Source organism: Cervus elaphus, chromosome 9 (genome assembly GCF_910594005.1).
Source record: "Cervus elaphus chromosome 9, mCerEla1.1, whole genome shotgun sequence".
Classification (NCBI taxonomy): Eukaryota; Metazoa; Chordata; class Mammalia; order Artiodactyla; family Cervidae; genus Cervus; species Cervus elaphus.
Genome location: NC_057823.1, coordinates 93,742,590 through 93,759,766, shown reverse-complemented (window position 1 = coordinate 93,759,766; position 17,177 = coordinate 93,742,590). Strand labels below are relative to the sequence as shown.

The 17,177-nt window shown below is 41.9% G+C and overlaps 1 protein-coding gene across 10 annotated transcripts in view; it reads left to right on the top strand.

The window, feature by feature from the left end:
* Positions 1 to 17,177, top strand: part of MCTP1 (multiple C2 and transmembrane domain containing 1) — a 560,075-nt gene that overhangs the window by 520,532 nt on the left and 22,366 nt on the right. The gene's annotated exons all lie outside the window — the stretch shown is intronic.

Below are 17,177 nucleotides of genomic sequence, written 5' to 3'. Positions count from 1 at the left end.
GATTTTCTTTTCATGAAATATGACTTAATAACTTAAGGAGCTAGTTATTAATAGGTACAGGAAACTGAAATATTACTCAGTGGTAATTATTTCAAACACATCAGAACCTGTGTTGCAAAAATTAGAGCTGAGTAAAACTCCTATAGGATTCCCTATTTTATTTTAATTTTTCCTATTTAGTACCCACTCTGGAAACTTCCTTATTTAGTCTTCAAGTAGTGACAAGTATCTTTGGTAATTAATGACATCAACCTGTTTGGGTGCTTAGAGATTTGGAAATCGTGCTACATTCTAATATCGGAGCTGGCTGATCTGGGTGAGATCTCCTATTTATCTCCTTAGCTGTTTGCAGTGATGTGTTAGGTAATACTCTCATCTGCCAGTGCTTCTGCGAGCACCAGGAAGCTCCCTGCATGTGCTACCCCAACTCCACTGGCTTCCTCACGGTGTCTTACCTGACTGTAAGCACCAGGAAGGCAAGACCCATGTTTGTCGGGCTTAGCATTCTATTCCAGTGCCTGATAAGGCGCCGAACATAGCAGACCCGCAGTGAGTTAATGAACTTTTTCTGCTAGTCAAAAAAATAATATAGTGTTTTTCCCACCTGATCTCAGTAAATCAGGTACAACCATTTAGTGTATTTTTGGCAATGAGCTTACCTCTCTTACCGTACGAAAATGATTCAGAAGTTCATGCAGAATTTTCATGTGTGTGTGTGTGTGTGTGTGTATAAGAGGCCTGGCACTTTGGTATTAATCTTTCTAGATTAATTCAGCAAGATTATGATTTGGGTTAGGCTAAATTCTGAGTTAGCCTATATTTATATTGCTTATATTTAAGCTATATAAACATGGGAACACCTTTTACCATGGGATAGAATATTTGGATTTGGGACAGTGCTTCCCGAGCAATATTGTAAGTGTAGTGGCAGTCGTTGTGTTGAGTAATTTGTACTTGTCATTAATATTGCCAGTGAAGTGAAGAGAAGTCGCTCAGTCGTGTCTGACTCTTTGCAACCCCATGGACTGTAGCCCACCAGGCTCCTCGGTCCATGGGGTTTTCCAGGCATGAATACTGGAATGGGTTGCCATTTCCTTCTCCTGGGGATCTTCCTGACCCAGGGATCGAACCCGGGTCTCCTGCGTTGTAGGCAGATGCTTTACCGTCCAAGCTACCAGGGAATATTTCCAGTAATCAAGTATTATCAATAATATTGTATAGATTAAAAAAAGCTGAAGCCTAGATGGGATAAGTCAGGTACACAAGGACAAATAGTTACCCAATGATGGTCCAAACCTGGGGCTGTCTGGGTGAATAGCCTGTTATTTCTCCTGATGCTGTGCTTCCTGTCTGTACTACTGTGCTGAATTTTTCTGCCTGAAAACCCATCCAAAGTAGTAAAAGAGAGACATTTATCTGAACATACTTCCGTTGTTACATACCTTGGACGTAATATATAGCAGTAGTGATGGTCGCTCAGTCGTGTCCAACTCTTTGAGAACCCATCGACTGTAGCCTGCCAGGCTCCTCTGTCCATAGGATTCTCCAGGCAAGAATACTGGAGTGGGTTGCCATGCCCTCCTCTATGGGATCTTCCCGGCCCAGGGATCGAACTCAGGTCTCCTGCATTGCAGGCAGATTCTTTACCGTCTGAGCTACAGGGAAGCCCTGGTGTTAGATACCTTGGGTGTAATGCATAAATAATATTAAAATCTCTTTCAGAATAGCCATTTTGGTGGACATTGCCATTTAACAAGAAAAATTCTACTTCGTCTACTAGGGGTTTAGAAATTGTTCATGACCCTTCTATATTGTAAAATACTCTACTGGTTTGGCCATCTCTACAGCCAGAGGAAAACTATCCTCTTGTCTAGCCTGTATTACATACTCAATCATCTTTTAAATCACAATGATCATCACTGAATACAAACTGAAGTTTGAGTAGCACTTCATGTTTAATACAAAATGTAGACAAATACTTGATGAAAAGTGTAAAAACTGACCCCCTGGAGCCTCCACAGCAAGCAGGCTGGGCCTCCAAGCACTCTGGAAACACAAGAGGGGGCAGGGGCACGTGCCCGCTGCAGCCTGACAAGGACCCGGGCACCTGCGTGTCTCCTGGTGGGAGTGGGAACAGTGCAGTCTCTTTTGGAAGGCGATTTGGCAGTAGGTACCAACATTACAAAAACACAGATCCTGTGGCCAAAACAATTCCGCTTCCAGAAGTTTATCCTACGGATATACTCACATAGGTGTGAAATGATCATACACACAAGGTATTCTTGGGGGCTTCCCCGGTGGCTCAGCAGTTAGGAATCCGCCTGCAATGCAGGAGACACGGGTTCAAGCCTTGGTTCAGGATGATCCCCTGGAGAAGGAGATGGCAACCCTCTCCAGTATTCTTGCCTGGGAAATACTGTGGACAGAGGAGCCCGACAGGCTACAGTTCATGGGGTCGCAAACGGGTTGGACGCGACTTAGAGAGTCAACAGCAACATTCTTTGCTTCTACTTTTTTGTAATACCAAAATGTTAGTAAAGAACCTAAATATCCATTAAGGGAAAGCTGATTTAAAAAAAATTGTAGTACATCAGTATAATGGATTATTATGTAAGAATGAGAATTTTTTTTTAGCACTGAAACAGAACAACCATATATCTATATAAATAGACATAGATATAATCTATAGTTAAGTAAGAAACAAGGGCATGGCAAGGTTTAAAATATGACATTATTTGTGCCTTATGAAAAGAAAGGAAAGGACACACACAACACTCATGACTATATATATTTGCTTGACTTTGCATAGAATAATATCTGGGAAAATATATAAGAAATTGATAACATTAGTCCCTTATAGAAAAGGAAGCAAATTGGCTGGAAGCCATGGAGCAAAGGGAGGCTTTTCCATGCATTTAAACATATATTATCTATTTTTTTTTAAATTTTTTAGTTTAAAAACTTTTAGATACATGTATATCTTCAATCCTGCATTTCAAGTTTTAGGACTTCAGCTTAAGGAAATCATAAAAGATGTACCAAACACTTCTGTACAAAGATGTTCTTTATATCATTATTTATAAAATATATAGAGATTAATCAATGAAATGTTCAGCATTTAGACATTAAAAGCATGAAATATGTGCATAAGTGTTCACATGGTACATCTTTGTAAAATGCAACATATTTATTAAATATCAGGGTTTCGGATCAAGTCTGTCTTGTTCATTGAATCCTTAGCATCTGACACAAATGTCTGACACATAATAAATACATGATTAATACTCACGGAAAGATTAATAAACAGAAAAGAAACTAGAAGAATATTTTCTAAAATGTTAATGCTTACCATAGATGTTTACTTTCTTCTGTACTTGTTTTTACTTTCCAAATTTTACATAATGAACATGTACTGTTTTTATGATTGGAAAGAGGGACATTAAGTGTTGTAAGACTGCATCCTAAAAAAAAAATCCATGTTTTTCATGTCATGCCTATCTATAGAATGAATAGCTATTTTAATGAGTACTAGTGAGTGTTTGCATTTGATCAGCAGTGCTTACAGAAATTCTGGAAAGGATGGTGGTGGTATGTAAGTGGCAGCTGGTACATTTAGTGAGTATTGGAGGTACATGAGGGGATAATTTGAATGCTAATTACAATATCACTCTGCACTTAGGAGGGACCGCAGAACAAGGATTAGAGTTATTTGACAGAGCAGAGGTATGTTTACACTGAGATCTTGCCTGTAACATTAGACCTGATTTTTGTTTTATCCTTGTTTTTGACTACAGACAGCTCTAGGCTCAGGTCCCCATGCAGTACCTTGTGTATCTGTGATCTCTCTAAGATTATATTTCTCCATCTGCAAAATGAGGCTAATAGTATGGTCTTTGCAGGGTTGTTTGCAGAGTGTATTTCTAACTCAAGTAGAGAGTTTAGGCCAGGACCTGGCATGTAGAAGACTCTCAGGATCGCTTCCCTCCCTTTCTGCTTCTCCCACATCCATCACTGTGTCCTGGGTGTGAATGAAGGACTAAAAGTTGGGTTTTGTTCTTGTTTAGTCACCAAATCACGTCAGACTTTTTTGTGACCCCAAGGACTGTAGGCACCTCTGTCTATGGGATTTCCCAGGCAAGAATACTTGAGTGGGTTGCCATTTCCTTCTCCAGGAGATCTTTCCAACCCAGGGATCAAGCCTAGTGACTAATTTTTTAAGCAAACATTTTACTTAATCATACTAATGATCCTTTAAGATACAGATCATCCTGTTTTATTAATATGGGGAGGAAGTCCCTCCTGAGGAGCTGTGACCATCCTAAGACCACAGTGGCTAACACCTAGCACAGGCTGATACCAAACACACAGACCTTCCCTGTGACCTCCAGAAGTTTGTTCTAAGGGAAGAAGATGAAAATCCTCTATCGATTGTATTGCTGTGCCTGAGGACCCTGGAGAACTTATCACATTAGTATGGGATCTGGATGTTTGCCTAAAGCCACCCACCTTTTGATGTCCACCTTCTAGCCCTGAGAAACTCCTCATCATTCATGTAATCCCTGCAAATAAGATAAAGCAGGACTTTTAATGAAACATTATCTGTTCCTCCTTGCTGTCTGATTTCAGTTGTTTAACACAGAATGGTTTTCCAATGTTTTCCAATTGGTTTTTAGTTGGTTAGTTTTGGCTGAGCTGGATCGTTGTCGCTGCGTGGATTTTTCTCCGGTTGCAGCAAGCGGGGGCGACTCTCCAGTTGCGATGCCCAGGCTTCTCACGGCAGTGGCTTCTCTTGCTCTGGAGGGCAGGCTCCGGGTGTGTGGGCCTCAGCAGCTGTATCGCATGGGCTCAGCAGCTGTGGCTCCCAGCCTCTAGAGCACAGTACTTGTGGCGCACGAGCTTGGTTGCTCCCTGGCATGTGGGATCTTCCCTGATCAGGGACCAAACATGTGTCTCCTGCATTAGCAGGCAGATTCTTTACCACTCAGTCACCAGGGAAGCCCCCACTTCATGTTTAGTACATCTAAACACAATGAGCATATTTAAATAACAAAATTGGTGAGAGTGATCGAATTTGTGAAACCAAATTCCTATATTTGGAATAGGTAAAATTATTCTATAATTAATTATGTAAAATTAGACCTTAAATTTAAACAGTAAAAGTATAAGACTTCAATATATAAAGACAATTTTATAAAACCTATCTGAATGATATGACTAAATTTTGTGTGCCAAGTCACTTCAGACGTGTCTGACTCATTGCAACCCTATGGACTATACGTAACCCACCAGGCTCCTCTGTCCATGGGATTCTCCAGGCAAGAATACTCGGTGGGTTGCCATGCCCTCCTCCAGATCTTCCTGAACCAGGGATTGAACCTGCGTCTCTTATGTGTCCCGCCTGCCAAGTTCTTTATGTGACTAAAATGTTGATTAAATTTCTCAATTAAGCTGATAAGCTCCTAAGCTGAAATACATAAGCCATTTAGATGGATATATATTTTATCCTGGCAGGGGGAAAAAATCATAGCAACAACAATATTAAAAAGACTTTTCTTAAACTGTGTTTCTTAAACGCAGTCACTGAGGACTAAGTTCACCCTCATACTGATGAAATTCACAGGATGACTATCTCTTCCACAAAATGACCTTACACTGATTCCTGACATCACTGCCTTACATTTTTAATTGATATTTCCCATTATCTTTGCTAAGCTAGAGGAAATAAATAAATGCCCATTTCCTTAAAAAAAAAGTATTTAAATGATCCTTAGAAACAGAAAAAGAAGAATGCAGAAATGAGAAGGAAAATTTTGGCATTTGGACTAATAAAGTGAATAATAAAAATTCTTCTTTTAAAATGTCAATTTGTAATGTCTTTGTTTCCCCAGCTAACAGTCTGCCTGGAGAACGATACTTCTATTTGTATTTTAGCATAGCAGCAGTTTGGCTCAGATAAAATATCTAATCCTTAATACTGGTAGATGTGCCAAAAAGCCACACAAACCAGAAGGTTAAAAATAATTTCTATCAACTCTGCACAGTGTGTTTGAGGAAGAGCAGATTGTTGTAACTTTCGTGCTTACAATCAGAGCGCATTCATAAACAGAGGCATTTAAACATTTGTGTGTATCTGATATCCGGGACATAGTGGAGGACAGGGAAGCCTGGCATGTTGCAGTCCATGGGGTCGCAAAGAGTAGGACGTGACTGATGGACTGAAAAACAGCAACAGCTTACCTGATATCGTAGAAACACCACGAGTTGGGGAGGAGAAGTCAATATTCATTGTAGTCTATCTTCTAACACTCAATGATAGTAAAAAAATAACAGTAATAATGTTTTTGAGAACTTACTGTATACTGAGAGGAGGTGAAATATTTTATAAATTCAGGGTTAATTTATTATATTAGACATATATATATAAGTCTTTACTATATTACTATCTATATTTATATATATAATTTTACATATAGATATATATTTACTATATATAAATATATATTTACACATATAAATATATATTTATATAAATATATATTTACTATATATAAAAATATATATTTACTATATTCACTATAATATATATTTACTATACTTACTGTATACTATCTTTACTATATTTACTAATATATATATACACACTATATATTACTATATATATTTACTATATATCTTTACTATATTTACTATATATATAAATATACTATATATTTACTTTATTTACTATATATATGTAAGTCTTTACTATATTTACTGTAAGGCTTTGCTATATTAGATTTAAGAACAATCTTAAATCCTTCTAAGCAGGTAGTGATTTAGTCACCTGAGAGAAGGTATACCTGAAATAGTTTTCTTTGGCCTCCTGGAAAAAGTACGCAAAGAAAAGTTCTAGAAGTAGACCACACCCTCTCGCCGCTGCACTATATCCTGCCTCCCTGCTCCTGGAGGTTTTCTTGATATGTTTTTAAAATAGGTACTTGGTTTTATGTTGGTCAAGTTCTCACACAGTTTGTGTGTGTGTGGTGTTTGGCTCGAGTTGCTAATATGAGCTGTGATCCAGAATGCAGAGTGTTTATGATTTTATTACAGAGGTTCCTGTAAATATCTCTTTCTAAGTCCCTTCTGAAACACATGGGAATGGGGGCTAGCAGGAAAGGATGGAGTTTGAGGATGAAAAGCATGTAACTTACAGACAGCAAGCAGGGGCACCTTCGTGAGATGTGCAGTGAGCTTCTCCTTCCAGAAGGTATGGCTTTAAAACTTGCCTCTGGGTCACCACCTGTGTGCTGGGCCTTTGCTGTCCCCAATTCTTTCAGCTTCTATGGAAAACAATTCCTCATTCCTCTTTTTTTAAAAAAAAATATTTACGTATTTGGGTGCACCGGCTCTTACTTGCAGCACCAGGGCGTGTGGGATCTTTCGTTGTGGCTTGCTAACTCTTAGTTGCAGCACGTGGGATTTAGTTCCCTGACCAGGGATTGAACATGGGCCCCCTGTACTGGGAGCATGAAGTCTTAGCCACTGGCCCACCAGGGAGCCCCCCTCCTCACTCTTCTTGATGTTGGCATCTTTGTACCAGGGCTTCTCTGGTGGCTCAGAGCGGTAAAGAATCCACCTGCAATGTGGGAGACTTGGGTTCGCTCCCTGGGTGGGGAAGATCCCCTGGAGAAGGGAGCGCTCCTACCCACTCCAGTATTCTGGCCTGGAGAATTCTGTGGACAAGGAGTCTGGCAGGCTACAGTCCATGGGTGGCAAAGAGTTGGGCATGACTGAGCAACTTTCACTCACTCTCTGGCATAACGAGGATTGGGGGTAGAAGGTCCAATCAGAATATAGACTTGAGAGTTGTTTATTTCAAGAGTCAGACCAAGTATCGCTTGTGGTGGGACAATAGTAATCTTTTTTTCCCCTTTACTGTGATCAGTTGGATGCAAATGCATCTGAAGATCAACAATTTCTCCTTCATGGAGCAGCAAATATAAATCTGATGGGGCTGTTCACATACTTTAAAGACTGATCTCCTGCCATCCAGCCAGAATAATGAAAGTGAAAGTGAAAGTCACTCAGTCGTGTCTGACTCTTTGCAACCCCATGAACTGTAGAGTCCATGGCATCCTCCAGGCCAGAATACTGGAGTGGGTAGCCTTTCCCTTCTCCAGGGGATCTTCCCAACCTAGGGATCGAACCCAGGTTTCCCACATTGCAGGCAGATTCTTTACCAGCTAAGCCACCAGAATAATGAAACACACCTTAATTACCTGTGACCTGGCCAAGTTCTAGATTGTTTTGTTCAGTTACTTAGTCAAGATCTGTCTTTGGTCTCCTAAGAAATCAAGAGAGCCAGGAATAAAGAGCAGGAATTGGTGGGAAAGAAAAAAAACAGAGCCCTGTCTTCTTGTTCTTCCACCCCGGGTTTTAGCTCAAGTGCAGGCTCGATCACCAGTTCTGCTGGGGAGTCAATCCAAAAGAAGGGACTGTTATTTTCCTTAGAGGAGCAAATTGTGGCTATTAAACAAAATTCAAGTTGAGACGTTTTAACAGTAAGGTATGTGACGTCATTTCAAGCTTCATGAAAAGGGGTTAAATGAAACGCTGGGTAGGCTAAATGGATAAAATTCTTATTTTATGAAGGCAGTGAAAGAGACAGAAGTGCAAAATCAATAGCAAGGAGGATGGTGCAGAGCTCAAATAAATCACCCGACTGGGCCTATGAACAGACCTGAGAAAGACAGTGTATTTCCCGGTGAAAAGGCAGTTTCACACCCACTGCCTCTCCACCAGCTTCCTCTACCAAGCCCCTGCTCCAGCTCACTCTGAGCGAATGACTTTTCTACCTGTATTGTTCAGAAAGGGCTTCCCAGGTGGCCACAGAGGTAAAGAACCTGCCTGCCGATGCAGGTAGATGTAAGAGACGTGGGTTCAATCCCTGGGTCGGGAAGATCCCCTGGAGGAGGAAATGGCAGCCCACTCCAGTATTCCTGCCTGGAGAATCCCATGGACGGAGGAGTCTGGTGGGCTACAGTCCGTGGGGTCATTCAGTCGGAGAGGACTGAAGCAACTTCGCACACACATTATTGAGAAAACAGAAGCAATTAGGAACCCCCACATCGTCACATTTCTTCCGCCAAAGTCTCAGGCCAAAATCTCAGACCTGCCTCCCATGTATGACACTCTTACCTTCTCTCCCGTCACAGGGGGGAGGTATCTCTGCCCTTCCCTCCATAGGGGCTTTGTCCTATCCCTTCCCACACACGTCACCCCTGCAGTAGATGCCCCGTTTTCTGCATCCCTTTCTCCTCTGCACTATATTTATTCCAAGAGCAAGTAATGCACGGTAGCAGGGAAGTGAAAGTTGCTCAGTCATGTCCCACTCTTCGTGACCCCACAGACTATACAGTCCATGGGATTCTCCAGGCCAGAATACTGGAGTGGGTAGCCTTTCCCTTCTCCAGGGGATCTTCCCAACCCAGGGATCAAACCCAGGTCTCCCGCATTGCAGGCAGATTCTTTACCAGCTGAGCCACCAGGGAAGCCTACACAGTAGCGGAGCACTTCTCAAACTTTACCTTGAGCATGCATCACCCAGGGATCTTGTTAAAATGCAGATCACTGTTTGAGTAAGGCTGCGTTTCCCATCTTAAAAAAAAAAATCCCCTCTTTGACCCCATGTGTATACTCGCCACTCGCCAGTCCCGTGCCCATTTTTTAGCAGCCCTTTACAACCAAACTTTCTGAGAGAGTTGTTTCCAGCGTGTCCGCTTTTCACTCATTGCTCAGTCAGTCCGCCCCAAGCTTCTGTCCCCACCACTGGACCGAAATTGCTTTTGTCAATTAACTCCATTTGGCGAAGAACCCATGGACAGGGGCTCCTTGACCTTGCTGAAGCAGAGTTTCAGAGAGATCACCCCTCCCTCCTTCTTGCAACACTTGCCATTAACTTCTGAGATGCCTCTTCCTAATTTTCCTTCTACGTCAGTCTTTTTTTCAGTCTCCTTTGCTGGCTCCTCCTCTGCCTGACAGCTACGTTTTGTTGTGCCCTGGAACTCAGTCTTGTCCCTGGGCGACTCCCATCCCCAGGACTCATGGGCCTTCCGCATGCCACGGACTTCCGAATCTGCATCTCCAGACCTGACTCATACCGACATCCAGCTATTGATGTCACCTCCTGAATATCTAACAGGCATATTTTTTGTGGCCCAAATGCATCCCTTCATCTCCTTTCTCCCCTAAGTTTGCTATGCTTCTACTCTTCTCTGGCTCAATTAAAAAAAAAAAAAAAAAAAACAACCAAAAAAACCCAGCCTCATTTACCCTGTCCCTCAACCAAGAATATAGGCAGTTCTTCAATTTCTCTGTTTCTTACCTCGCAGATCCAATCTCGTATCGTGTCTATGATGACTTTATTTGCAAAATATCCTGAATATGCCTACCTGGGTCTAAGCGTTCATCCCCTGGTGGACCACAACAATAACCTCCTCTCTTGGTCTCCATTATGCCTAAATGGTCTTTTTAAAATGTAAATTAGATTCTGTTTGTTTGTTTGTTTTTCCCTGAAACTCTCCCGATGGCTTCCCATCAGTCCTAGAATAAAATCTCCGCTCACTTTTCTTTACTTGCTGTCTGTGGCCTTACCCACTCCTCTGATACCTTCTTGCTCCGCTCCCCTCTCCACGTGGCTCCCAGCTGTGGGCATCCTTTGTTTCCTCAGACGAATCCAGTTTGGTTCCCCCTTAGCACTTGCGTGTTGTCTGTCCTGGGTCCCCTGCTCTTTTCCTGGTGAGTTCCCTCCTTGTTCTAGCGGCCAGCTTTTGGCTTCCAGATCAGTGCCTCCCACCCCCTCTCCCACACACCGGCTGTTCCAGCTGTCTTGACAATGGCTTTGGGGGACTTGGCTGATGGGAGGTGCTGAAAGGAGGGAAGAAGGAAGAAAACGGGAGAATTTCCCTCTTTCTGCGTCTTTCCTCTTTCTTCCTCCCCACCCCACTGCACTACCTTTGGAGACATTTTCCAGAAACAGCCTCTCCTCCATAATCCCGAGTACCGCCAAGCAGTTGGGACCATGGCTCCACCTCTTGTCCTGGTTCATCCACGTGGTCTGGCGTCTGGTCCCAAAATGCCCCATCCTTCTGGGAGTGGCTTCCTGCTTTGGCGATGTCTGTCACATTCTTATTCTCAGTGTAGCTGCTTCGCTGAGTGAAATTCTGTTTGTTTGAAATGCCTAGAGTAGTTTCTATCTTCCTGACCTAAATGGGTCTCAGGGATGAAGCTTGTCCCCAGAGCAGCCCTCTTAGACCTCTGAGTCACTCTCCAACACAAGCACCTGTTTTGATTCTGTTCATTACCTTTTTCACCTTCTGCTATTTTTCTTCTTCATTTACCTATATGTTTGTTTGGTGCTCTCTTTATTACCATTTGCCCAGAGTTTTGAATAGTGTCTTACATGTAGTTGGTATTCAGTAAGTATTTATTGAATGAATGCATAAAGGAAATGGACTGAGATTTAGCTAAACAGAATACTGCTCAAATTGGGGGGGGGGGGTGTCTGTTAATTTGCTTCAGTCATATCCGATTCTTTGTGACACTATGGATTGTAGCCTGCCCATGGGACAGCCTCCTCTGTCCTTGGGATTTTCCAGGCAAGAATACTGGAGTGGGTTGCCAGGCCCTTCTCCAGGGGATCTTCCTGACCCAGGGATCAAACCTGAGTCTTATGTCTCCTGCATTGGCAGGGGGGTTGTTTACCACTAGTGCCACCTGGGAATGACGTTAATGATCAGCCGGCTTCTAAAACTCAGAAAAGAAAAAAGACAATAAGAGAAAGGGAAATTAGGCAAAAAAAAAAGAAGAAGAAGAAAATGTTTTCCCTTGGGAACAAGGAAAATTAGTGGGGAGAAGGAAACTAATCAGTATATAATATCTACTAACGCACCAGTGGCTTTATGTACATGATTTCTTTCTGTTCCCATATCAACATTCAGGTAGACATTATCTCTGTCTTGCTGATGGGGAAACTGAGTGCCTGAGAGATTGAGTAAATTGTACAAGTCCGTTTGGCTATAAAACGCACAACAGTGGCCATCATTCAAGCCCACAGTGGCCAATCTGATTAGGACAGGCCCGGGAGCTGCTCTCAGTGTGATAGAGTGGGCCTTTGTTGTTTTCTTCCGGGTTGATTTTAGGACGAGCCTGTTTTTGTGATTTAGTCTGCAGTAAGAAAGGGGTTCAGGGGATAGGCCCACCTCATATATCAGCAGCATCCCGTCAAGCACAAAGTTGTTTCTCAGGGATGTGCTACATATGGCATCAATAAAGAAAGATGGGCCAGTTCCCTTCAAATTCAGCAGGCCCTTTATTTGTACCCACGTCGCCTCTGTTTTGTTGAATTTCATTGAAGAGCTCTATTGTCTTCTTAAAGGGGACAATTAAGTTCTCAATTTTGTCCTCAACTTGCTACATTATGGCCAGGTCTGAAATGCTGGATTATATTAGATTATGGGCTCCCCTGGTGGCTCAGATAGTAAAGAATCTGCCTGAAATGTGGGAGAGACCTGGGTTCAATCTGTGGGTTGAGAAGATCCCCTGGAGGAGGGCATGGCAACAAACGCAGGATTCTTGCCTGGAGAATCCCATGGACAGAGGAGCCTGGCAGGCTACAGTCCAAGGGGTCGCAAAGAGTCGGACATGACTGAGCACACATATTAGATTATGCAGTTTATAGGGGAACTGAGGGAGACAAGCCCCAAATGGTGGAACAAATTATTTTTTCCTAATCTGATCTCCCTTGTCTGGTGGATCCAAGTCAGGCCATCAACATGACTTTGACGTTGCATTTTCCCTGATTTGTTCTTAAGACCTTTCGCTATCCCCAAACATCGTGCTCTCAGAACCCTGAAAACTTACAGCAAACAAACAAATCACAGAAATTAAATAGCAATAAAACTGTTGTTGGCTTCATATAAAAAATATTATCCAGTGTTTAAATGGCAATTATTTCCAGAAACTTGGCAATTGTAACCGTACAAATGATGAAATTGATTCCAGTCGCAGTCCATCTCTGTTTGGAAAGGAAATACCAGTAGTGTTTGAAAAATGGATTATTAAAGACCTTGCTTTGCTGAAGGTGGCTCATATGTTCTATTTGCTAACACAGCATCTCGTTGAGGGAAAAAAAAAATAAATGCAGCTTTTCCCTACCCCAGATTATTTTCACTACAGATCTTTAGAGCAGGAAATAAAAAACAGCTAATGGTTCATGGGGCATGTGGAATTAGTTTAAGCAGAGCCAAGCCCTGGTCCTGCTGACTGCCTCCTCTTTCCTGTGCTGTTTTGTCTATGCTGGCCTTAGAATATGTCAACAAATCTCTTTTAAGCTCTGATGGGAAGAAAGGAGGGTGATTCTCTCTCTTTCTCTAAGGGAGTAATTTACAACAGATGTGCTTTTTTTTTTTTTTTTTTAAAGAAAGGTACAAGTTTGTCTTGTAAAATATTTGTAAAGAAAAATAGCCTCCGGATTTCACAAAGTAATCCTTACTTGGTCTTGGAGATGTCCCAGAGAGCGTTGCTTTTATAACACTAATATGATTCTTTGCTCACACAATTTGATTAAACTCAAGATTAGTTTTTGGGAAGAGCCAAGTTTAGATATCTGAAACAATGCAGTGAAGAAATACCATATGTTACTTGATGGCTTTTTGATAGTGACCTGAAAGGAGTCCAGTTTCAGTCATGAGACCTGGAGTCCCAGGAACTCTTTCTAACTAGAGTAATGAGACCCCAACTTCTCCAAGCCTCCCTTTCCTTATCCATAAAAAGGGGAAACCACCTGCCCCTGCCATCCAAGTGAGGAGATCAGTTAAAAATGCTTTACAAAATCCTATACGAGGTGAACGATTTCCATAACAAATCTATTCAAGAAAACATCTTCCAGGGTTCCATACCTTCATGTATATGCTTTTTTTTGGTATAGTTAGTAAAAGGAATCTTTTTTAAAAACTACTTTTTTAGTAAGTAGATTGGCAGCAAAGCTTGTGCTGTTTAAGATAAAATAAGAAATCATGGCTCTGATTCCGCCATGAGGCTCGCTGAAGAAAAAACCACTGATTCTAATGGGAAGTGTTACCTGCATAAGTGCTGACAGATAAAAATCACATGAGAAAAAGGTGTATGCTTTGCTGAGTATGACTGACTTCAGCCTTAGAGAGTGTGCAGCTTTCAGCAGGCAGGGAATACTGTAAAGAGATGAATTGACTCCTCATTTTTCAAATCCCGTATCTCAGATGAGGACAGATATGGCTAGGGGCACCAAAGGCGAGAGAGCATAGATGGGGGTAGAAGCTTGAGTTGGGATGAAAGGCATCTGGTCTTTGGTTTGCTCATGTAGGGAATGAGAATAATAATACCCTTCACCCTTGTGTGACTGTGGCAAGGATCATGGAAAACGATACATGCTTATGTAAAATGATACAATCAGAGATAACCTGATTGTATTTAATGACAAAGAAATTATATAAACATAGTATTCCTTAGGTATCACAAATAAGGAGGAGAAAATTCTCATCTTTATGAATACTTAATAAAATTTATCATTTAAAAGTTTTTCAGTGGTTCCTTTTCAGTCTCTTCAAACTGTTAAGTAATATTAATGCCTAGTATGTACTGAGCACTTTGTGTGTTCTAGACATTTACGGTAAATGCTTTACATAGATTAAACTCAGTTTTATAGCCATCAAGGAGGGAGGCTCCATAATTACTCCCATTTTACAGATGAAGATAAGTAAATTGCTCAAAAATCACACAGTTAAGGCCATAATGGAAGCACAAGCTGAACTAGGGTTAACCAAAGAGCCGGTTAGTCAGAAATCTAGAGTAGGGACGACAGAGGATGAGATGGTTGGATGGCATCACCGACTCAATGGACATGAGTTTGTGTAAACTCGAGGAGTTGGTGATGGACAGGGAGGCCTGGCATGCTGCAGTCCATGGGGTCTCAGAGTCGGACACAACTGAGCGACTGAAGTGAACTGAAGACTGTGGTTGTCTAGAAGGTTCATAGCCTTCTCTAAACTCACTTGCCCCCTTAGCTGTGCATTTGAACTCCGGTCAGATTTAAAAACACATCTGGAAATGAAACAAATGATTTCGAAAGAGGCTTTTAAACACACATGTACACACAACTTTTTCATTAGAAACTGGGATAAAGAAGAACTCGCCTGGCACTGCTGTTTAGATTCAGAAGCAAGCCCAGGCTTCTGCTCCCTATTGTCACTCAGGCTGAGAGTACTGGACCCATAGAAAGGGCAGGAGAAACTCCATCCCCTGGCCATGTCCTCAAATAAAAGTTGTCCTCAAATGAATCAGTCAAATGGCCCCAGGGGAGCAGAGGCTATTCCACACCCTTGCTATCTCCTCTGTAAACTGGCTAATCATCACCAGAAGGGATTTTTTAGGACACACCCAATTTAACCTTTTTTTTTTTTTTTCCCTCTCCAATGGGGCCTAAGGACAGGTAGTGACTTGTCTTAGGCCAGCATAATCCTGAGTGTGCTTTCACATTTTCTAGACCTTTCTACAATGGGTGCATTTTGACTTTGCAGAATTCTTATCTCGACACTTGGACTGTCCTGGGTGAAGGTTTCCTTTGCCACTGATTTTCCTGCCTGGTTACTTGGGAACAGCAGCCTCAGGGCCTCTGCTGTGGCTTCTATCGAGGTCAGCCTGGAGCCTGGCCTTGTGGCCTTTTCCCTTGAGAGTCTGTCTGAAAGCAGAGCTTCTCCTGGGGCAGAGCGCCCTGAGATGGCATCATCTACAGGACCGCCCCCTGCAAAGTATACTTCCTGCCTGCTGGCAAGGAGGTTAGTCAGAGGTTTTGACACTGATATATAGCCCTAATCTTTCAAGCGATTACATGAACTAATTGGACAGTTACAAGGAATTTTCTTCAATGGTTAGAGAGAGGGAGACTGGCAAATCCCTCAAGGTCTACATGATGAGGGTTTTTTGAGTAGCAAGAGATTGGGCTCCAGGGAACTCTTCCTCCCAACAGCAGGTTCATCTGTGCCCCCTGGGTACTTTCTATAAGGTTTATCTACATTTATATTTAATGAAAATGTAACATTTTATGTATAGCCTTTTACAAATAATACTTTTGCTTAATTAGAACTTAACGTGGATAGTCAGCGAGTTTCATTTTTGCCTGGCTTCAAGTCACCTTCAAGAATGTTCACCTTCGCTTCCTCATATTCACTCCCAGGCTGTTTGTCTCCTCCTCATCCTCCTGTCCCGTGAAGTTTTCCTCCCCTGTTTCCTTTCTCTTTCCTTCAGTCTCCTCTTTCTGCCCTTTCCTCCTTTTCCTTGTCTCTGTCTCCTTCTCTCCTTTCCTCCCTCCCTCTCTTGGCCCTTGTTTTCTTTCGTTCTTTCTTTCCTGGCTTTCATCCCTTCAAGACTGCCAACTGCCATTTTTAAATGCCTGTTTACATTGCTTGGCCCGAGGGATAGCACTTTCCAAATTTTTGTTACTTTGCAATCACCTTTAAAGTTACATGCAGAATGTATAACATTAATGGGGCAAGGCACAACTAAATGTGATTAAAAATTGTACTGCAGAAAATGGGGACTGGAAAGCTAAGTGTACTGAATAGAGGAAGCAAAAAAAATTAAGACCAGGTAAATGTTCTAAAGTCAGAAGAAGGAGGGAAAAAAAAAAAACACCTCAATGTAACATTATAAAGAAACTAATATCACTTTCTAAAATGGAATCTGACAAGTTGACACAAAGTCATCTGGGGCACGACTAAACATGCATAAGAAGTTCCATACATTTAGGCATACTCAAGTCGCTTCAGTCGTGTCTGAATCTGCGATCCTGTGGACTGGAGCCCACCAGGCTCCTCTGTCCATGGGGTTATCCAGGCCAGAATACTGGAGTGGATTGCCATGCCCTCCTCTAGATATATTGAGGAGTTCTAATATTTCAAAATTTTGTTTCAATAGGAACAAAAACAGATAAAAGTAATTTGAATTATCTTGATAAGGAATTGTATCCAAACTTTTACTACTATACTACTCCCGCTAAGGGACAGTTATTTGCACCAGACATTGTACTAAGAGCGCTACCTGGCTTATCTTATTTAACTTAGTCCTCTCTATAACTCTGAAATGTAAATATTTTTGAGAACTGT